Below are 24,579 nucleotides of genomic sequence, written 5' to 3' on the forward strand. Positions count from 1 at the left end.
TTCTGTAATGTGTGAACTATCAGAGTGTTGATAAAACACAGAAATTGCATCGGGATTGAATACAACAGTCACCATTCGCACTTTCCTCCATGGGAGTAATGTCTCAAAGAATCTACGCTTTGATCGTTCCCTAAAAGACCAGTAGTAGTTTCCGATGCACATCTGGAGGCATTCTGTAATCTGTGGACCCTCAAAGTGTTGATGAAACACAGAAATTGCATCGGGATTGAATACAACAGTCACCATGCGCACTTTCCTCCAAGGGAGTAATGTCTCAAAGAGTTTACGCTTTGATCGTTCCCTGGAAGACCAGTAGTAGTCTCCGATGCACATCTGGAGGCATTCTGTAATCTGTGGACTGTCAGAGTGTTGATGAAACACAGAAATTGCATCGGGATTGAATACAACAGTCACCATACCCACATTCCTCCATGGGACTAATGTCTCAAACAGTCTACGCTTTGATCGTTCAGTGCAAGACCAGTAGTAGTTTCCGATGCACATTTGGAATCATTCTGTAATCTGTGGACCTTCAAAGTGTCGATGAAACACAGAAATTGCATCGGGATTCAATACAACAGTCACCATGCGCACTTTCCTACATTGGAGTAATGTCGCAAGCATTCTACGCTTTGATCGTACCCTGGAAGACCAGTAGTAGTTTCCGGAGCATACCTGGAGGCATTCTGTAGTCTGTGGACTATCAGAGTGTTGATAAAACACAGAAATTGCATCGGGATTGAATACAACAGTCACCATGCGCACTTTCCTCCATGGGAGTAATGTCTCAAACAGTTTACGCTTTGATCGTTCCCTGGAAGAACATTAGTAGTTTCCGATGGTCATCTGATGACATTCTGTAATGTGTGGACTATCAGAGTGTTGATGAAACACAGCAATTGCATCAGGATTGAATACAACAGTCACCATGAGCACTTACCTCCATGGGAGTAATGTCTCAAACAGTCTATGCTTTGATCGTTCCGTGGAAGACCAGTAGTAGTTGCCGATGCACATCTGTGGGCATTCTGTAATGTGTGGACTATCAGAGTGTTGATGAAACACAGAAATTGCATCGTGATTGAATACAACAGGCACCATTCGCACTTTCCTCCAAGGGAGAAATGTCTCAAACAGTCTACGCTTTGATCGTTTTCTGCAAGACCAGTAGTAGTTTCCGATGCACGTCTGGCTGCATTCTGTAACCTGTTGCCCCTCAAAGTGTTGATGAAACACAGAAATTGCATCGGGATTGAATACAACAGTCACCATGCGCACTTTCCTCCAAGGGAGTAATGTCTCAAAGAGTTTACGCTTTGATCGTTCCCTGGAAGACCCGTAGTAGTTTCCGATGCACATATGGAGGCATTCTGTAATCTGTGGACTATCAGAGTGTTGATAAAACACAGAAATTGCATGGGGATTGAATACAACAGTCACCATACGCACTTTCCTCCATGGGTGTAATGTCTCAAACAGTCTACACTTTGATCGTTCCCTGCAAGACCAGTATTAGTTTCCGATGCACATTTAGAATCATTCTGTAATCTGTGGACCTTCAGAGTGTTGATGAAACACAGAAATTTCATCGGGATTGAATACAACAGTCACCATGCGCACTTTCCTACATGGGAGTAATGTCGCAAGAATTCTACGATTTGATCGTACCCTGGAAGACCAGTAGTAGTTTCCGATGCACATCTGGGTATATTCTGTAATGTGTGGACTAACAGAGTGTTGATGAAACACAGAAATTACATCAGGATTGAATACAACAGTCACCATACGCACTTTCCTCCATGGGTGTAATGTCTCAAACAGTCTACACTTTGATCGTTCCCTGCAAGACCAGTATTAGTTTCCGATGCACATTTAGAATCATTTTGTAATCTGTGGACCTTCAAAGTGTTGATGAAACTCAGATATTGCATCGGGATTGAATGCAACAGGCACCATCCGCACTTTCCTCCAAGGGAGTAATGTCTCAAAGAGTTTACGCTTTGATCGTTCCCTGGAAGACCAGTAGTAGTTTCCGATTAACATCTGGAGGCATTCTGTAATCTGTGGACCTTCAAAGTGTTGATGAAACACAGAAATTGCATCGGGATTGAATAAAACAGTCACCATGCGCACTATCCTCCTAGGGAGTAATGTCTCAAAGAGTTTACGCTTTGATCGTTCCCTGGAAGACCAGTAGTAGTTTCCGATGCACATCTGGAGGCATTCTGTAATCTGTGGACTATCAGAGTGTTGATGAAACACAGAAATTGCATCGGGATTGAATACAACAGTCACCATGCGCACTTTCCTCCATGGGAGTAATGTCTCTAACAGTTTACGCTTTGATCGTTCCCTGGAAGACCAGTAGTAGTTTGCGATGCACATCTGTGGGCATTCTGTGATGTGTGGACTATCAGAGTGTTGATGAAACACAGAAATTGCATCGGGATTGAATACAACAGTCACCATGCGCACTTTCCTCCATGGGAGTAATGTCACAAAGAGTCTACGCTTTGATCGTTCCCTGGAAGACCAGTAGTAATTTCCGAGGCACATCTGGAGGCATTCTGTAATATGTGGACTACCAGAGGGTTGATGAAACATAGATTTTGCGTCAGGATTGAATACAACAATCACCATGCGCACTTTCCTCCATGGGAGTAATGTCTGAAACACTTTACGCTTTGATCGTTCCCTGGAGAACCAGTAGTAGTTTCCGATGCACATCTGGGGACATTCTGTAATGTGTGGACTATCAGAGTGTTGATGAAATACAGAAATTGCATCAGGATTGAATACAACAGTCACCATGAGCACTTACCTTCATGGGAGTAATGTCTAAAAACAGTCTACGCTTTGATCGTTCCATGGAAGACCAGTAGTAGTTTCCGATGCACATCTGTGGGCATTCTGTAATGTGTGAACTATTAGAGTGTTGACAAAACACAGAAATTGCATCGGGATTGAATACAACAGTCACCATTCGCACTTTCCTCCATGGGAGTAATGTCTCAAAGAATCTACGCTTTGATCGTTCCCTACAAGACCAGTAGTAGTTTCCGATGCACATCTGGAGGCATTCTGTAATCTGTGGACCCTCAAAGTGTTGATGAAACACAGAAATTGCATCGGGATTGAATACAACAGTCACCATGCGCACTTTCCTCCAAGGGAGTAATGTCTCAAAGAGTTTACGCTTTGATCGTTCCCTGGAAGACCAGTAGTAGTCTCCGATGCACATCTGGTGGCATTCTGTAATCTGTGGACTGTCAGAGTGTTGATGAAACACAGATATTGCATCGGGATTGAATACAACAGTCACCATACGCACTTTCCTCCATGGGACTAATGTCTCAAACAGTCTACGCTTTGATCGTTCCCTGCAAGACCAGTAGTAGTTTCCGATGCACATTTGGAATCATTCTGTAATCTGTGGACCTTCAAAGTGTCGATGAAACACAGAAATTGCATCGGGATTGAATACAACAGTCACCATGCGCACTTTCCTACATTGGAGTAATGTCGCAAGCATTCTACGCTTTGATCGTACCCTGGAAGACCAGTAGTAGTTTCCGGAGCATACCTGGAGGCATTCTGTAGTCTGTGGACTATCAGAGTGTTGATAAAACACAGAAATTGCATCGGGATTGAATACAACAGTCACCATGCGCACTTTCCTCCATGGGAGTAATGTCTCAAACAGTTTACGCTTTGATCGTTCCCTGGAAGAACATTAGTAGTTTCCGATGGTCATCTGATGACATTCTGTAATGTGTGATATATCAGAGTGTTGATGAAACACAGGAATTGCATCAGGATTGAATACAACAGTCACCATGCGCACTTACCTCCATGGGAGTAATGTCTCAAACAGTCTATGCTTTGATCGTTCCGTGGAAGACCAGTAGTAGTTGCCTATGCACATCTGTGGGCATTCTGTAATGTGTGGACTATCAGAGTGTTGATGAAACACAGAAATTGCATCGTGATTGAATACAACAGGCACCATTCGCACTTTCCTCCATGGGAGAAATGTCTCAAACAGTCTACGCTTTGATCGTTTTCTGCAAGACCAGTAGTAGTTTCCGATGCACGTCTGGCTGCATTCTGTAACCTGTTGCCCCTCAAAGTGTTGATGAAACACAGAAATTGCATCGGGATTGAATACAACAGTCACCATGCGCACTTTCCTCCAAGGGAGTAATGTCTCAAAGAGTTTACGCTTTGATCGTTCCCTGGAAGACCCGTAGTAGTTTCCGATGCACATATGGAGGCATTCTGTAATCTGTGGACTATCAGAGTGTTGATAAAACACAGAAATTGCATGGGGATTGAATACAACAGTCACCATACGCACTTTCCTCCATGGGTGTAATGTCTCAAACAGTCTATACTTTGATCGTTCCCTGCAAGACCAGTATTAGTTTCCGATGCACATTTAGAATCATTCTGTAATCTGTGGACCTTCAAAGTGTTGATGAAACACAGAAATTGCATCGGGATTGAATACAACAGTCACCATGAGCACATTCCTACATGGGAGTAATGTCGCAAGAATTCTACGCTTTGATCGTACCCTGGAAGACCAGTAGTAGTTTCCGATGCATTCCTGGAGGCATTCTGTAGTCTGTGGACTATCAGAGTGTTGATAGAACACAGAAATACCATGCGCACATTCCCCCCGGGAGTAATGTCTCAAACAGTTTACGCTTTGATCGTTCCCTGGAAGAACATTAGTAGTTTCCGATGGTCATCTGATGACATTATGTAATGTGTGGACTATCAGAGTGTTGTTGAAACACAGAAATTGCATCGAGATTGAATACAACAGTCACCATGCGCACTTTCCTCCATGGGAGTAATGTCTCAAACAGTCTATGGTTTGATCGTTTTATGAAAGACCAGTAGTAGTTTCCGATGCACATCTGGTGGCATTCAGTAATCTTTGGATCTTCAAATTGTTGATGAAACACAGAAATTGAATCGGCATTGAATACAACAGTCACCATGCGCACTTTTCTCCATGGGAGTAATGTCTCAAACAGTCTACGCTTTGATCGTTCCCTGGAAGACCAGTAGTAGTTTCCGATGCACATCTGGGTACATTCTGTAATGTGTGGACTAACAGAGTGTTGATGAAACACAGAAATTACATCAGGATTGAATACAGCAGTCACCATGCGCACATTCCTCCATGGGAGTAATGTCTCAAACAGTTTACGTTTGATCGTTCCCTGCAAGACCAGTAGAAATATCCGATGCACATCTGGAGGCATTCTGCAATCTGTGGACCTTCAAAGTGTTAATGAAACACAGAAATTGCATCGGGATTGAATACAACACTCACCATGTGCACTTTCTCCCTTTGGAGTAATGTCTCAAACAGTCTACGCATTGATCGTTCCCTGGAAGACCAGTAGTAGTTTCCGATTCACATCTGGGGGCATTCTGTAATGTGTGGACTATCAGAGTGTTGATGAAACACAGAAATTGCATCGGGATTGAATACAACAGTCACCATGCCCACTTTCCTACATTGGAGTAATGTCGCAAGCATTCTACGCTTTGATCGTACCCTGGGAGACCAGTAGTAGTTTCCGATGCATACCTGGAGGCACTCTGTAGTCTGTGGACTATCAGGGTGTCGATAAAACACAGAAATTGCATCGGGATTGAATACAACAGTCACCATGCGCACTTTCCTCCATGGGAGTAACGTCTCAAACAGTTTTCGCTTTGATCGTTCCCTGGGTGACCAGTAGTGTTTCCGATGCACATCTGGGGGCATTCTGTAATCTATGGACCTTCAACGTGTTGATGAAACACAGAAATTGCATCGGGATTGAATACAACAGTCACCATGCGCACTTTCCTCCAAGGGAGTAATGTCTCAAAGAGTCTACGCTTTGATCGTTCCCTGGAAGAACAGTAGTAGTTTCCGATTAACATCTGGAGGCATTCTGTAGTCTATGGACCTTCAACGTATTGATGAAACACAGAAATTGCATCGGGATTGAATACAACAGTCACCATGCGCACTATCGTCCAAGGGAGTAATGTCTCAAAGAGTTTACGCTTTGATCGTTCCCTGGAAGACCAGTAGTAGTTTCCGATGCACATCTGGAGGCATTCTGTAATCTGTGGACTATCAGAGTGTTGATGAAACACAGAAATTGCATCGGGATTGAATACAACAGTCACCATGCGCACTTTCCTCCATGGGAGTAATGTCTCTAACAGTTTACGCTTTGATCGTTCGCTGGAAGACCAGTAGTAGTTTGCGATGCACATCTGTGGGCATTCTGTGATGTGTGGACTATCAGAGTGTTGATGAAACACAGAATTTGCATCGGGATTGAATACAACAGTCACCATGCGCACTTTCCTCCATGGGAGTAATGTCTCAAAGAATCTACGCTTTGATCGTTCCCTACAAGACCAGTAGTAGTTTCCGATGCACATCTGGAGGCATTCTGTAATCTGTGGACCCTCAAAGTGTTGATGAAACACAGAAATTGCATCGGGATTGAATACAACAGTCACCATGCGCACTTTCCTTCAAGGGAGTAATGTCTCAAAGAGTTTACGCTTTGATCGTTCCCTGGAAGACCCGTAGTAGTTTCCGATGCACATATGGAGGCATTCTGTAATCTGTGGACTATCAGAGTGTTGATAAAACACAGAAATTGCATGGGGATTGAATACAACAGACACCATACCCACATTCCTCCATGGGACTAATGTCTCAAACAGTCTACGCTTTGATCGTTCAGTGCAAGACCAGTAGTAGTTTCCGATGCACATTTGGAATCATTCTGTAATCTGTGGACCTTCAAAGTGTCGATGAAACACAGAAATTGCATCGGGATTCAATACAACAGTCACCATGCGCACTTTCCTACATTGGAGTAATGTCGCAAGCATTCTACGCTTTGATCGTACCCTGGAAGACCAGTAGTAGTTTCCGGAGCATACCTGGAGGCATTCTGTAGTCTGTGGACTATCAGAGTGTTGATAAAACACAGAAATTGCATCGGGATTGAATACAACAGTCACCATGCGCACTTTCCTCCATGGGAGTAATGTCTCAAACAGTTTACGCTTTGATCGTTCCCTGGAAGAACATTAGTAGTTTCCGATGGTCATCTGATGACATTCTGTAATGTGTGGACTATCAGAGTGTTGATGAAACACAGCAATTGCATCAGGATTGAATACAACAGTCACCATGAGCACTTACCTCCATGGGAGTAATGTCTCAAACAGTCTATGCTTTGATCGTTCCGTGGAAGACCAGTAGTAGTTGCCGATGCACATCTGTGGGCATTCTGTAATGTGTGGACTATCAGAGTGTTGATGAAACACAGAAATTGCATCGTGATTGAATACAACAGGCACCATTCGCACTTTCCTCCAAGGGAGAAATGTCTCAAACAGTCTACGCTTTGATCGTTTTCTGCAAGACCAGTAGTAGTTTCCGATGCACGTCTGGCTGCATTCTGTAACCTGTTGCCCCTCAAAGTGTTGATGAAACACAGAAATTGCATCGGGATTGAATACAACAGTCACCATGCGCACTTTCCTCCAAGGGAGTAATGTCTCAAAGAGTTTACGCTTTGATCGTTCCCTGGAAGACCCGTAGTAGTTTCCGATGCACATATGGAGGCATTCTGTAATCTGTGGACTATCAGAGTGTTGATAAAACACAGAAATTGCATGGGGATTGAATACAACAGTCACCATACGCACTTTCCTCCATGGGTGTAATGTCTCAAACAGTCTACACTTTGATCGTTCCCTGCAAGACCAGTATTAGTTTCCGATGCACATTTAGAATCATTCTGTAATCTGTGGACCTTCAGAGTGTTGATGAAACACAGAAATTTCATCGGGATTGAATACAACAGTCACCATGCGCACTTTCCTACATGGGAGTAATGTCGCAAGAATTCTACGATTTGATCGTACCCTGGAAGACCAGTAGTAGTTTCCGATGCACATCTGGGTATATTCTGTAATGTGTGGACTAACAGAGTGTTGATGAAACACAGAAATTACATCAGGATTGAATACAACAGTCACCATACGCACTTTCCTCCATGGGTGTAATGTCTCAAACAGTCTACACTTTGATCGTTCCCTGCAAGACCAGTATTAGTTTCCGATGCACATTTAGAATCATTTTGTAATCTGTGGACCTTCAAAGTGTTGATGAAACTCAGATATTGCATCGGGATTGAATGCAACAGGCACCATCCGCACTTTCCTCCAAGGGAGTAATGTCTCAAAGAGTTTACGCTTTGATCGTTCCCTGGAAGACCAGTAGTAGTTTCCGATTAACATCTGGAGGCATTCTGTAATCTGTGGACCTTCAAAGTGTTGATGAAACACAGAAATTGCATCGGGATTGAATAAAACAGTCACCATGCGCACTATCCTCCTAGGGAGTAATGTCTCAAAGAGTTTACGCTTTGATCGTTCCCTGGAAGACCAGTAGTAGTTTCCGATGCACATCTGGAGGCATTCTGTAATCTGTGGACTATCAGAGTGTTGATGAAACACAGAAATTGCATCGGGATTGAATACAACAGTCACCATGCGCACTTTCCTCCATGGGAGTAATGTCTCTAACAGTTTACGCTTTGATCGTTCCCTGGAAGACCAGTAGTAGTTTGCGATGCACATCTGTGGGCATTCTGTGATGTGTGGACTATCAGAGTGTTGATGAAACACAGAAATTGCATCGGGATTGAATACAACAGTCACCATGCGCACTTTCCTCCATGGGAGTAATGTCACAAAGAGTCTACGCTTTGATCGTTCCCTGGAAGACCAGTAGTAATTTCCGAGGCACATCTGGAGGCATTCTGTAATATGTGGACTACCAGAGGGTTGATGAAACATAGATTTTGCGTCAGGATTGAATACAACAATCACCATGCGCACTTTCCTCCATGGGAGTAATGTCTGAAACACTTTACGCTTTGATCGTTCCCTGGAGAACCAGTAGTAGTTTCCGATGCACATCTGGGGACATTCTGTAATGTGTGGACTATCAGAGTGTTGATGAAATACAGAAATTGCATCAGGATTGAATACAACAGTCACCATGAGCACTTACCTTCATGGGAGTAATGTCTAAAAACAGTCTACGCTTTGATCGTTCCATGGAAGACCAGTAGTAGTTTCCGATGCACATCTGTGGGCATTCTGTAATGTGTGAACTATTAGAGTGTTGACAAAACACAGAAATTGCATCGGGATTGAATACAACAGTCACCATTCGCACTTTCCTCCATGGGAGTAATGTCTCAAAGAATCTACGCTTTGATCGTTCCCTACAAGACCAGTAGTAGTTTCCGATGCACATCTGGAGGCATTCTGTAATCTGTGGACCCTCAAAGTGTTGATGAAACACAGAAATTGCATCGGGATTGAATACAACAGTCACCATGCGCACTTTCCTCCAAGGGAGTAATGTCTCAAAGAGTTTACGCTTTGATCGTTCCCTGGAAGACCAGTAGTAGTCTCCGATGCACATCTGGTGGCATTCTGTAATCTGTGGACTGTCAGAGTGTTGATGAAACACAGATATTGCATCGGGATTGAATACAACAGTCACCATACGCACTTTCCTCCATGGGACTAATGTCTCAAACAGTCTACGCTTTGATCGTTCCCTGCAAGACCAGTAGTAGTTTCCGATGCACATTTGGAATCATTCTGTAATCTGTGGACCTTCAAAGTGTCGATGAAACACAGAAATTGCATCGGGATTGAATACAACAGTCACCATGCGCACTTTCCTACATTGGAGTAATGTCGCAAGCATTCTACGCTTTGATCGTACCCTGGAAGACCAGTAGTAGTTTCCGGAGCATACCTGGAGGCATTCTGTAGTCTGTGGACTATCAGAGTGTTGATAAAACACAGAAATTGCATCGGGATTGAATACAACAGTCACCATGCGCACTTTCCTCCATGGGAGTAATGTCTCAAACAGTTTACGCTTTGATCGTTCCCTGGAAGAACATTAGTAGTTTCCGATGGTCATCTGATGACATTCTGTAATGTGTGATATATCAGAGTGTTGATGAAACACAGGAATTGCATCAGGATTGAATACAACAGTCACCATGCGCACTTACCTCCATGGGAGTAATGTCTCAAACAGTCTATGCTTTGATCGTCCCGTGGAAGACCAGTAGTAGTTGCCTATGCACATCTGTGGGCATTCTGTAATGTGTGGACTATCAGAGTGTTGATGAAACACAGAAATTGCATCGTGATTGAATACAACAGGCACCATTCGCACTTTCCTCCATGGGAGAAATGTCTCAAACAGTCTACGCTTTGATCGTTTTCTGCAAGACCAGTAGTAGTTTCCGATGCACGTCTGGCTGCATTCTGTAACCTGTTGCCCCTCAAAGTGTTGATGAAACACAGAAATTGCATCGGGATTGAATACAACAGTCACCATGCGCACTTTCCTCCAAGGGAGTAATGTCTCAAAGAGTTTACGCTTTGATCGTTCCCTGGAAGACCCGTAGTAGTTTCCGATGCACATATGGAGGCATTCTGTAATCTGTGGACTATCAGAGTGTTGATAAAACACAGAAATTGCATGGGGATTGAATACAACAGTCACCATACGCACTTTCCTCCATGGGTGTAATGTCTCAAACAGTCTATACTTTGATCGTTCCCTGCAAGACCAGTATTAGTTTCCGATGCACATTTAGAATCATTCTGTAATCTGTGGACCTTCAAAGTGTTGATGAAACACAGAAATTGCATCGGGATTGAATACAACAGTCACCATGAGCACATTCCTACATGGGAGTAATGTCGCAAGAATTCTACGCTTTGATCGTACCCTGGAAGACCAGTAGTAGTTTCCGATGCATTCCTGGAGGCATTCTGTAGTCTGTGGACTATCAGAGTGTTGATAGAACACAGAAATACCATGCGCACATTCCCCCCGGGAGTAATGTCTCAAACAGTTTACGCTTTGATCGTTCCCTGGAAGAACATTAGTAGTTTCCGATGGTCATCTGATGACATTATGTAATGTGTGGACTATCAGAGTGTTGTTGAAACACAGAAATTGCATCGAGATTGAATACAACAGTCACCATGCGCACTTTCCTCCATGGGAGTAATGTCTCAAACAGTCTATGGTTTGATCGTTTTATGAAAGACCAGTAGTAGTTTCCGATGCACATCTGGTGGCATTCAGTAATCTTTGGATCTTCAAATTGTTGATGAAACACAGAAATTGAATCGGCATTGAATACAACAGTCACCATGCGCACTTTTCTCCATGGGAGTAATGTCTCAAACAGTCTACGCTTTGATCGTTCCCTGGAAGACCAGTAGTAGTTTCCGATGCACATCTGGGTACATTCTGTAATGTGTGGACTAACAGAGTGTTGATGAAACACAGAAATTACATCAGGATTGAATACAGCAGTCACCATGCGCACATTCCTCCATGGGAGTAATGTCTCAAACAGTTTACGTTTGATCGTTCCCTGCAAGACCAGTAGAAATATCCGATGCACATCTGGAGGCATTCTGCAATCTGTGGACCTTCAAAGTGTTAATGAAACACAGAAATTGCATCGGGATTGAATACAACACTCACCATGTGCACTTTCTCCCTTTGGAGTAATGTCTCAAACAGTCTACGCATTGATCGTTCCCTGGAAGACCAGTAGTAGTTTCCGATTCACATCTGGGGGCATTCTGTAATGTGTGGACTATCAGAGTGTTGATGAAACACAGAAATTGCATCGGGATTGAATACAACAGTCACCATGCCCACTTTCCTACATTGGAGTAATGTCGCAAGCATTCTACGCTTTGATCGTACCCTGGGAGACCAGTAGTAGTTTCCGATGCATACCTGGAGGCACTCTGTAGTCTGTGGACTATCAGGGTGTCGATAAAACACAGAAATTGCATCGGGATTGAATACAACAGTCACCATGCGCACTTTCCTCCATGGGAGTAACGTCTCAAACAGTTTTCGCTTTGATCGTTCCCTGGGTGACCAGTAGTGTTTCCGATGCACATCTGGGGGCATTCTGTAATCTATGGACCTTCAACGTGTTGATGAAACACAGAAATTGCATCGGGATTGAATACAACAGTCACCATGCGCACTTTCCTCCAAGGGAGTAATGTCTCAAAGAGTCTACGCTTTGATCGTTCCCTGGAAGAACAGTAGTAGTTTCCGATTAACATCTGGAGGCATTCTGTAGTCTATGGACCTTCAACGTATTGATGAAACACAGAAATTGCATCGGGATTGAATACAACAGTCACCATGCGCACTATCGTCCAAGGGAGTAATGTCTCAAAGAGTTTACGCTTTGTTCGTTCCCTGGAAGACCAGTAGTAGTTTCCGATGCACATCTGGAGGCATTCTGTAATCTGTGGACTATCAGAGTGTTGATGAAACACAGAAATTGCATCGGGATTGAATACAACAGTCACCATGCGCACTTTCCTCCATGGGAGTAATGTCTCTAACAGTTTACGCTTTGATCGTTCGCTGGAAGACCAGTAGTAGTTTGCGATGCACATCTGTGGGCATTCTGTGATGTGTGGACTATCAGAGTGTTGATGAAACACAGAATTTGCATCGGGATTGAATACAACAGTCACCATGCGCACTTTCCTCCATGGGAGTAATGTCTCAAAGAATCTACGCTTTGATCGTTCCCTACAAGACCAGTAGTAGTTTCCGATGCACATCTGGAGGCATTCTGTAATCTGTGGACCCTCAAAGTGTTGATGAAACACAGAAATTGCATCGGGATTGAATACAACAGTCACCATGCGCACTTTCCTTCAAGGGAGTAATGTCTCAAAGAGTTTACGCTTTGATCGTTCCCTGGAAGACCCGTAGTAGTTTCCGATGCACATATGGAGGCATTCTGTAATCTGTGGACTATCAGAGTGTTGATAAAACACAGAAATTGCATGGGGATTGAATACAACAGACACCATACGCACTTTCCTCCATGGGTGTAATGTCTCAAACAGTCTATACTTTGATCGTTCCCTGCAAGACCAGTATTAGTTTCCGATGCACATTTAGAATCATTCTGTAATCTGTGGACCTTCAAAGTGTTGATGAAACACAGAAATTGCATCGGGATTGAATACAACAGTCACCATGAGCACATTCCTACATGGGAGTAATGTCGCAAGAATTCTACGCTTTGATCGTACCCTGGAAGACCAGAAGTAGTTTCCGATGCATTCCTGGAGGCATTCTGTAGTCTGTGGACTATCAGAGTGTTGATAGAACACAGAAATACCATGCGCACATTCCCCCCGGGAGTAATGTCTCAAACAGTTTACGCTTTGATCGTTCCCTGGAAGAACATTAGTAGTTTCCGATGGTCATCTGATGACATTATGTAATGTGTGGACTATCAGAGTGTTGTTGAAACACAGAAATTGCATCGAGATTGAATACAACAGTCACCATGCGCACTTTCCTCCATGGGAGTAATGTCTCAAACAGTCTATGGTTTGATCGTTTTATGGAAGACCAGTTGTAGTTTCCGATGCACATCTGGTGGCATTCAGTAATCTTTGGATCTTCAAATTGTTGATGAAACACAGAAATTGAATCGGGATTGAATACAACAGTCACCATGCGCACTTTTCTCCATGGGAGTAATGTCTCAAACAGTCTACGCTTTGATCGTTCCCTGGAAGACCAGTAGTAGTTTCCGATGCACATCTGGGTACATTCTGTAATGTGTGGACTAACAGAGTGTTGATGAAACACAGAAATTACATCAGGATTGAATACAGCAGTCACCATGCGCACTTTCCTCCATGGGAGTAATGTCTCAAACAGTTTACGTTTGATCGTTCCCTGCAAGACCAGTAGAAGTATCCGATGCACATCTGGAGGCATTCTGCAATCTGTGGACCTTCAAAGTGTTGATGAAACACAGAAATTGCATCGGGATTGAATACAACACTCACCATGTGCACTTTCTCCCTTTGGAGTAATGTCTCAAACAGTCTACGCATTGATCGTTCCCTGGAAGACCAGTAGTAGTTTCCGATTCACATCTGGGGGCATTCTGTAATGTGTGGACTATCAGAGTGTTGATGAAACACAGAAATTGCATCGGAATTGAATACAACAGTCACCATGCCCACTTTCCTACATTGGAGTAATGTCGCAAGCATTCTACGCTTTGATCGTACCCTGGAAGACCAGTAGTAGTTTCCGATGCATACCTGGAGGCACTCTGTAGTCTGTGGACTATCAGGGTGTCGATAAAACACAGAAATTGCATCGGGATTGAATACAACAGTCACCATGCGCACTTTCCTCCATGGGAGTAACGTCTCAAACAGTTTTCGCTTTGATCGTTCCCTGGGTGACCAGTAGTGTTTCCGATGCACATCTGGGGGCATTCTGTAATGTGTGGACTATCAGAGTGTTGATGAAACACGGAAATTGCATCGGGATTGAATACGACAGTCACCATGGGAAATTTCCTCCATGGGAGTAATGTCTCAAACTGTCTACGCTTCGATCATTTCCTGGAAGAGCAGTAGTAGTTTCCGATGGACATCTGGAGGCATTCTGTAATCTGTGGACCTTCAAAGTGTTGATGAAACACAGAAATTGCATCGGGATTGAATACAACAGTCACCATGCGCACTTTCCTCCAAGGGAGTAATGTCTCAAAGAGTATACGCTTTGATCGTTCCCTGGAAGAACAGTAGTAGTTTCCGATTAACATCTGGAGGCATTCTGTAATCTATGGACCTTCAACGTGTTGATGAAACACAGAAATTGCATCGGGATTGAATACAACAGTCACCATGCGCTTTTTCCTCCAAGGGAGTATGTCTCAAAGAGTCTACGCTTTGATCGTTCCCTGGAAGAACAGTAGTAGTTTCCGATTAACATCTGGAGGCATTCTGTAGTCTATGGACCTTCAACGTGTTGATGAAACACAGAAATTGCATCGGGATTGAATACAACAGTCACCATGCGCACTATCCTCCAAGGGAGTAATGTCTCAAAGAGTTTACGCTTTGATCGTTCCCTGGAAGACCAGTAGTAGTTTCCGATGCACATCTGGAGGCATTCTGTAATCTGTGGACTATCAGAGTGTTGATGAAACACAGATATTGCATCGGGATTGAATACAACAGTCACCATGCGCACTTTCCTCCATGGGAGTAATGTCTCTAACAGTTTACGCTTTGATCGTTCCCTGGAAGACCAGTAGTAGTTTGCGATGCACATCTGTGGGCATTCTGTGATGTGTGGACTATCAGAGTGTTGATGAAACACAGAAATTGCATCGGGATTGAATACAACAGTCACCATGCGCACTTTCCTCCATGGGAGTAATGTCTGAAACAGTCTACGCTTTGATCGTTCCCTGGAAGACTAGTAGTAGTTTCCGATGCACATCTGGAGGCATTGTGTAATCTGTGGACTATCAGAGTGTTGATGAAACACAGAAATTGCATCGGGATTGAATACAAAAGTCACTATGCGAACTTTCCTCAATGGGAGTAATGTCTCAAACAGTTTACGCTTTGATCGTTCCCTGGAAGACCAGTAGTAGTTTCCGATGCATATCTGGGGGCATTCTGTAATGTGTGGATTTTCAGAGTGTTTATGAAACACAGAAATTGCATCAGCATTGAATACAACAGCCACCATGCGCACTTTCCTCCATGGGAGTAATGTCACAAAGAGTCTACGCTTTGATCGTTCCCTGGAAGACCAGTAGTAGTTTCCGAGGCACATCTGGAGGCATTCTGTAATATGTGGACTAGCAGAGGGTTGATGAAACAGAGATTTTGCGTCGGGATTGAATACAACAATCACCATGCGCACTTTCCTCCATGGGAGTAATGTCTCAAACACTTTACGCTTTGATCGTTCGATGGAGAACCAGTAGTAGTTTCCGATGCACATCTGGGGACATTCTGTAATGTGTGGACTATCAGAGTGTTGATGAAATACAGAAATTGCATCAGGATTGAATACAACAGCACCATGCGCACTTACCTCCATGGGAGTAATGTCTAAAAACAGTCTACGCTTTGATCGTTCCATGGAAGACCAGTAGTAGTTTCCGATGCACATCTGTGGGCATTCTGTAATGTGTGAACTATCAGAGTGTTGATAAAACACAGAAATTGCATCGGGATTGAATACAACAGTCACCATTCGCACTTCCCTCCATGGGAGTAATGTCTCAAAGAATCTACGCTTTGATCGTTCCCTACAAGACCAGTAGTAGTTTCCGATGCACATCTGGAGGCATTCTGTAATCTGTGGACCCTCAAAGTGTTGATGAAACACAGAAATTGCATCGGGATTGAATACAACAGTCACCATGCGCACTTTCCTCCAAGGGAGTAATGTCTCAAAGAGTTTACGCTTTGATCGTTCCCTGGGAGACCAGTAGTAGTCTCCGATGCACATCTGGAGGCATTCTGTAATCTGTGGTCTGTCAGAGTGTTGATGAAACACAGAAATTGCATCGGGATTGAATACAACAGTCACCATACGCACTTTCCTCCATGGGAGTAATGTCTCAAACAATCTACGCTTTGATCGTTCCCTGCAAGACCAGTAGTAGTTTCCGATGCACATTTGGAATCATTCTGTAATCTGTGGACCTTCAAAGTGTCGATGAAACACAGAAATTGCATCGGGATTGAATACAACAGTCACCATGCGCACTTTCCTACATTGGAGTAATGTCGCAAGCATTCTACGCTTTGATCGTACCCTGGAAGACCAGTAGTAGTTTCCGTAGCATACCTGGAGGCATTCTGTAGTCTGTGGACTATCAGAGTGTTGATAAAACACAGAAATTGGATCGGGATTGAATACAACAGTCACCATGCGCACTTTCCTCCATGGGAGTAATGTCTCAAAGAATCTACGCTTTGATCGTTCCCTACAAGACCAGTAGTAGTTTCCGATGCACATCTGGAGGCATTCTGTAATCTGTGGACCCTCAAAGTGTTGATGAAACACAGAAATTGCATCGGGATTGAATACAACAGTCACCATGCGCACTTTCCTCCAAGGGAGTAATGTCTCAAAGAGTTTACGCTTTGATCGTTCCCTGGAAGAACATTAGTAGTTTCCGATGGTCATCTGATGACATTCTGTAATGTGTGGACTATCAGAGTGTTGATGAAACACAGCAATTGCACCAGGATTGAATACAACAGTCACCATGCGCACTTACCTCCATGGGAGTAATGTCTCAAACAGTCTATGCTTTGATCGTTCCGTGGAAGACCAGTAGTAGTTGCCGATGCACATCTGTGGACATTCTGTAATGTGTGGACTATCAGAGTGTTGATGAAACACAGAAATTGCATCGTGATTGAATACAACAGGCACCATTCGCACTTTCCTCCATGGGAGAAATGTCTCAAACAGTCTACGCTTTGATCGTTTTCTGCAAGACCAGTAGTAGTTTCCGATGCACGTCTGGCTGCATTCTGTAACCTGTTGCCCCTCAAAGGGTTGATTAAACACAGAAATTGCATCGGGATTGAATACAACAATCACCATGCGCACTTTTCTCCAAGGGAGTAATGTCTCAAAGAGTTTACGCTTTGATCGTTCCCTGGAAGACCCGTAGTAGTTTCCAATGCACATATGGAGGCATTCTGTAATCTGTGGACTATCAGAGTGTTGATAAAACACAGAAATTGCATGGGGATTGAATACAACAGTCACCATACGCACTTTCCTCCATGGGTGTAATGTCTCAAACAGTCTACACTTTGATAGTTCCCAGCAAGACCAGTATTAGTTTCCGATGCACATTTAGAATCATTCTGTAATCTGTGGACTTTCAAAGTGTTGATGAAACACAGAAATTGCATCGGGATTGAATACAACAGTCACCATGCGCACTTTCCTACATGGGAGTAATGTCGCAAGAATTCTACGCTTTGATCGTACCCTGGAAGACCAGTAGTAGTTTCCGATGCATTCCTGGAGGCATTCTGTAGTCTTTGGACTATCAGAGTGTTGATAGAACACAGAAATTGCATCGGGATTGAATACAACAGTCACCATGCGCACATTCTCCCCGGGAGTAATGTCTCAAACAGTTTACGCTTTGATCGTTCCCTGGAAGAACATTACTAGTGATCGGAGGTCATCTGATGACATTATGTAATGTGTGGACTATCAGAGTGTTGTTGAAACACAGAAATTGCATCGGGATTGAATACAACAGTCACCATGCGCACTTTCCTCCATGGGAGTAATGTCTCAAACAGTCTATGGTTTGATCGTTTTATGGAAGACCAGTTGTAGTTTCCGATGCTTATCTGGTGGCATTCAGTAATCTTTGGATCTTCAAATTGTTGATGAAACACAGAAATTGAATCGGGATTGAATACAACAGTCACCATGCGCACTTTTCTCCATGGGAGTAATGTCTCAAACAGTCTACGCTTTGATCGTTCCCTGGAAGACCAGTAGTAGTTTCCGATGCACATCTGGGTACATTCTGTAATGTGTGGACTAACAGAGTGTTGATGAAACACAGAAATTACATCAGGATTGAATACAGCAGTCACCATGCGCACTTTCCTCCATGGGAGTAATGTCTCAAACAGTTTACGTTTGATCGTTCCCTGCAAGACCAGTAGAAGTATCCGATGCACATCTGGATTCATTCTGCAATCTGTGGACCTTCAAAGTGTTGATGAAACACAGAAATTGCATCGGGATTGAATACAACAGTCACCATGTGCACTTTCCCACTTTGGAGTGATGTCTCAAACAGTCTACGCATTGATCGTTCCCTGGAAGACCAGTAGTAGTTTCCGATGCACATCTGGGGGCATTCTGTAATGTGTGGACTATCAGAGTGTTGATGAAACACAGAAATTGCATCGGGCTTGAATACGACAGTCACCATGGGAACTTTCCTCCATGGGAGTAATGTCTCAAACTGTCTACGCTTCGATCGCTTCCTGGAAGAGCAGTAGTAGTTTCCGATGGACATCTGGAGGCATTCTCTAATCTGTGGACCTTCAAAGTGTTGATGAGACACAGAAATTGCATCGGGCTTGAATACAACCGTCACCATGCGCACTTTCCTCCATGGGAGTAATGTCTCAATGAGTCTACGCTTTGATCGTTCACTGGATGACCAGGAGTAGTTTCCGATGCACATCTGGAGGCATTCTGTAATCTGTGGACTATCAGAGTGTGGATGAAACACAGAAATAGCATCGGGATTGAATACAACAGTCACCATGCGAACTTTGCTCCATGGGAGTAATGTCTCAAACTGTCTACGCTTTGATCGTTTCCTGGAAGACTAGTAGTAGTTTCCGATGCACATCTGGAGGCATTCTGCAATCTGTGGACCTTCAAAGTGTTGATGAAACACAGAAATTGCATCGGGATTGAATACAACAGTCACCATGCGCACTTTAATACATGGGAGTAATATCGCAAGCATTCTACGCTTTGATCGATCCCTGGAAGACCAGTAGTAGTTTCCGATGCACATCTGGAGGCATTCTGTAGTCTGTGGACTATCAGAGTGTTGATAGAACACAGAAATTGCATCGGGATTGAATACAACAGTCACCATGTGCACTTTCCTTCATGGGAGTAATGTCTCAAACAGTTTACGCTTTGATCGTTCCCTGGAAGACCAGTAGTTGTTTCAAAAGCACATCTGGGGACATTCTGTAATGTGTGGACTATCAGAGTGTTGATGAATCACAGAAATTGCATCAGGATTGACTACAACAGTCACCATGCACACTTTCCTCCATGGGAGCAATGTCTCAAACAGTTTACGCTCTGATTGTTCCCTGGAAGACCAGTAGTAGTTTCCGATGCACACCTGTAGGCATTCTGTAGTCTGTGGACTATCAGAGTGTTGATAAAACACAGAAATTGCATCGGGATTGAATACAACAGTCACCATACGCACCTTCCTCCATTTGAGTAATGTCTCATACAGTTTACGCTTTGATCGTTCCCTGGAAGACCAGAAGTAGTATCCGATGCACATCTGGAAGCATTCTGTACAGTGTGGACTATCAGAGTGTTAATGAAACAAAGAAATTGCATCAGGATTGAATACAACAATCACCATGCGCACTTTCCTCCATGGGAGTAATGTCTCAAACAGTCTACGCTTTGATCGTTCCCAGGAAGACCAGTAGTAGTTTCCGATGCACATCTGGGAGCATTCTGTAATGGGTGGACTATCAGAGTGTTGATGAAACACAGAAATTGCATCGGGATTGAATACAACAATCACCATGCGCACTTTCCTCCATGGGAGTAATGTCTCAAACAGTCTACGCTTTGATCGTTTCCTGGAAGACCAGTAGTAGTTTCCGATGCACATTTGGAATCATTCTGTAATCTGTGGACCTTCAAAGTGTTGATGAAACACAGAAATTGCATCGGGATTGAATACAACAGTCACCATGCCCACTTTCCTACATGGGAGTCATGTCGCAAGCATTCTACGCTTTGATCGTACCCTGGAAGACCAGTTGTAGTTTCCGATGCATACCTGGAGGCATTCTGTAGTCTGTGGACTATAAGGGTGTTGATAAAACACAGAAATTGCATCAGGATTGAATACAACAGACACCATGCGCACTTTCCTCCATGGGAGTAATGTCTCAAACAGTTTACGCTCTGATAGTTCCCTGGAAGAACATTAGTAGTTTCCGATGGTCACCTGGTGGCATTCAGTAATCTTTGGATCTTCAAAGTGTTGATGAAACACAAAATGGTATCGGGATTCAATACAACAGTCACCATGCGCACTTTCCTCCATGGGAGTAATGTCTCAAACAGTCTATGGTTTGATCGTTTCCTGGAAGACCAGTAGTAGTTTCCGATGCACATCTGGTGGCATTCAGGAACCTTTGGATCTTCAAAGTGTTGATGAAACACAAATAGGTATCGGGATTCAATACAACAGTCACCATGCGCACTTTCCTCCATGGGAGTAATGTCTCAAACAGTCTACGCTTTGATCTTTCCATGGAAGACCAGTAGTAGTTTCCGATGTACATCTGTGGGCATTCTGTAATGTGTGACTATCAGAGTGTTGATGAAACACAGAAATTGCATCGGGATTGAATACGTCACCATTCGCACTTTACTCCATGGGAGTAATGTCTCAAACAGTCTACGCTTTGATCGTTCCCTGCAAGACCAGTAGTAGTTTCCGATGCACATCTGGAGGCATTCTGTAATCTGTGGACCCTCCAAGTGTTGATGAAACACAGAAATTGCATCGGGATTGAATACAACAGTCACCATGCGCACTTTCCTCCAAGGGAGTAATGTCTCAAAGATTTTACGCTTTGCAAGACCAGTAGTAGTTTCCGATGCACATTTGGAATCATTCTGTATTCTGTGGACCTTCAAAGTGTTGATGAAACACAGAAATTGCATCGGGATTGAATACAACAGTCACCATGCCCACTTTCCTACATGGTAGTAATGTCGCAAGCATTCTACGCTTTGATCGTACCCTCGAAGACCAGTAGTAGTTTCCGATGCATACCTAGGGGCATTCTGTAGTCTGTGGACTATAAGCATACCTGGAGGCATTCTGTAGTCTGTGGATTATAAGGGTGTTGATAAAACACAGAAATTGCATCAGGATTGAATACAACAGACACCATGGGCACTTTCCTCCATGGGAGTAATGTCTCAAACAGTCTATGGTTTAATCGTTCCCTGGAAGACCAGTAGTAGTTTCCGATGCACATCTGGAGGCATTCTGTAATCTGTGCACTATCAGAGTGTTGATGAAACACAGAAATTGCATCGGGATTGAATACAACAGCCACCATACGCACTTTCCTCCATGGTAGTAATGTCACAAACAATCTACGCTTTGATCGTTCCCTGCAAGACCAGTAGTAGTTTCCGATGCATATTTGGAATCATTCTGTAATCTGTGGACCTTCAAAGTCTTGATGAAACACAGAAATTGCATCGGGCTTGAATACAACCGTCACCATGCGCACTTTCCTCCATGGGAGTAATGTCTCAATGAGTCTACGCTTTGATCGTTCACTGGATGACCAGGAGTAGTTTCCGATGCTCATCTGGAGGCATTCTGTAGTCTGTTGACTATCAGAGTGATGATAAAACACAGAAATTGCATCGGGATTGAATACAACAGTCACCATGTGCACTTTCCTTCATGGGAGTAATGTCTCAAACAGTTTACGCTTTGATCGTTCCCTGGAAGACCAGTAGTTGTTTCAAAAGCACATCTGGGGACATTCTGTAATGTGTGGACTATCAGAGTGTTGATGAATCACAGAAATTGCATCAGGATTGACTACAACAGTCACCATGCACACTTTCCTCCATGGGAGCAATGTCTCAAACAGTTTACGCTTTGATCTTTCCCTGGAAGACCAGTAGTAGTTTCCGATGCACACCTGTAGGCATTCTGTAGTCTGTGGACTATCAGAGTGTTGATAAAACACAGAAATTGCATCGGGATTGAATACAACAGTCACCATACGCATTTTCCTCCATTTGAGTAATGTCTCATACAGTTTACGCTTTGATCGTTCCCTGGAAGACCAGAAGTAGTATCCGATGCACATCTGGAAGCATTCTGTACAGTGTGGACTATCAGTGTGTTAATGAAACAAAGAAAATGCATCAGGATTGAATACAACAATCACCATGCGCACTTTCCTCCATGGGAGTAATGTCTCAAACAGTCTACGCTTTGATCGTTCCCAGGAAGACCAGTAGTAGTTTCCGATGCACATCTGGGAGCATTCTGTAATGTGTGGACTATCAGAGTGTTGATGAAACACAGAAATTGCATCGGGATTGAATACAACAGTCACCATACGAACATTCCTCCATGGGAGTAATGTCTCAAACTGTCTACGCTTTGATCGTTTCCTGGAAGACCAGTAGTAGTTTCCGATGCACATTTGGAATCATTCTGTAATCTGTGGACCTTCAAAGTGTTGATGAAACACAGAAATTGCATCGGGATTGAATACAACAGTCACCATGCCCACTTTCCTACATGGGAGTCATGTCGCAAGCATTCTACGCTTTGATCGTACCCTGGAAGACCAGTTGTAGTTTCCGATGCATACCTGGAGGCATTCTGTAGTCTGTGGACCATAAGGGTGTTGATAAAACACAGAAATTGCATCAGGATTGAATACAACAGACACCATGCGCACTTTCCTCCATGGGAGTAATGTCTCAAACAGTTTACGCTTCGATCGTTCCCTGGAAGAACATTAGTAGTTTCCGATGGTCACCTGGTGGCATTCAGTAATCTTTGGATCTTCAAAGTGTTGATGAAACACAAAATGGTATCGGGATTCAATACAACAGTCACCATGCGCACTTTCCTCCATGGGAGTAATGTCTCAAACAGTCTATGGTTAGATCGTTTCCTGGAAGACCAGTAGTAGTTTCCGATGCACATCTGGTGGCATTCAGTAACCTTTGGATCTTCAAAGTGTTGATGAAACACAAAATGGTATCGGGATTCAATACAACAGTCACCATGCGCACTTTCCTAAATGGGAGTAATGTCTCAAAGAGTCTACGCTTTGATCGTTCCATGGAAGACCAGTAGTAGTTTCCGATGTACATCTGTGGGCATTCTGTAATGTGTGACTATCAGAGTGTTGATAAAACACAGAAATTGCATCGGGATTGAATACGTCACCATTCGCACTTTCCTCCATGGGAGTAATGTCTCAAACAGTCTACGCTTTGATCGTTCCCTGCAAGACCAGTAGTAGTTTCCGATGCACATCTGGAGGCATTCTGTAATCTGTGGACCCTCCAAGTGTTGATGAAACACAGAAATTGCATCGGGATTGAATGCAACAGTCACCATGCGCACTTTCCTCCAAGGGAGTAATGTCTCAAAGATTTTACGCTTTGATCGATCCCTGCAAGACCAGTAGTAGTTTCCGATGCACATTTGGAATCATTCTGTAATCTGTGGACCTTCAAAGTGTTGATGAAACACAGAAATTGCATCGGGATTGAATACAACAGTCACCATGCCCACTTTCCTACATGGGTGTAATATCGCAAGCATTCTACGCTTTGATCGTACCCTCGAAGACCAGTAGTAGTTTCCGATGCATACCTGGAGGCATTCTGTAGTCTGTGGACTATAAGGGTGTTGATAAAACACAGAAATTGCATCAGGATTGAATACAACAGACACCATGCGCACTTTCCTCCATGGGAGTAATGTCTCAAACAGTTTACGCTTTGATCGTTCCGTGGAAGAACATTAGTAGTTTCCGATGGTCATCTGGGGACATTCTGTAATGTGTGGACTATCAGAGTGTTGATGAAACACAGAAATTGCACCGGGATTGAATACAACAGTCACCATGCGCACTTTCCTCCATGGGAGTAATGTCTCAAACAGTCTATGGTTTAATCGTTTCCTGGAAGACCAGTAGTAGTTTCCGATGCACATTTGGAATCACTCTGTAATCTGTGGAGCTTCAAAGTGT

The sequence above is a fragment of the Schistocerca gregaria genome, chromosome 8 (assembly GCF_023897955.1).
Source record: "Schistocerca gregaria isolate iqSchGreg1 chromosome 8, iqSchGreg1.2, whole genome shotgun sequence".
NCBI lineage: Eukaryota > Metazoa > Arthropoda > Insecta > Orthoptera > Acrididae > Schistocerca > Schistocerca gregaria.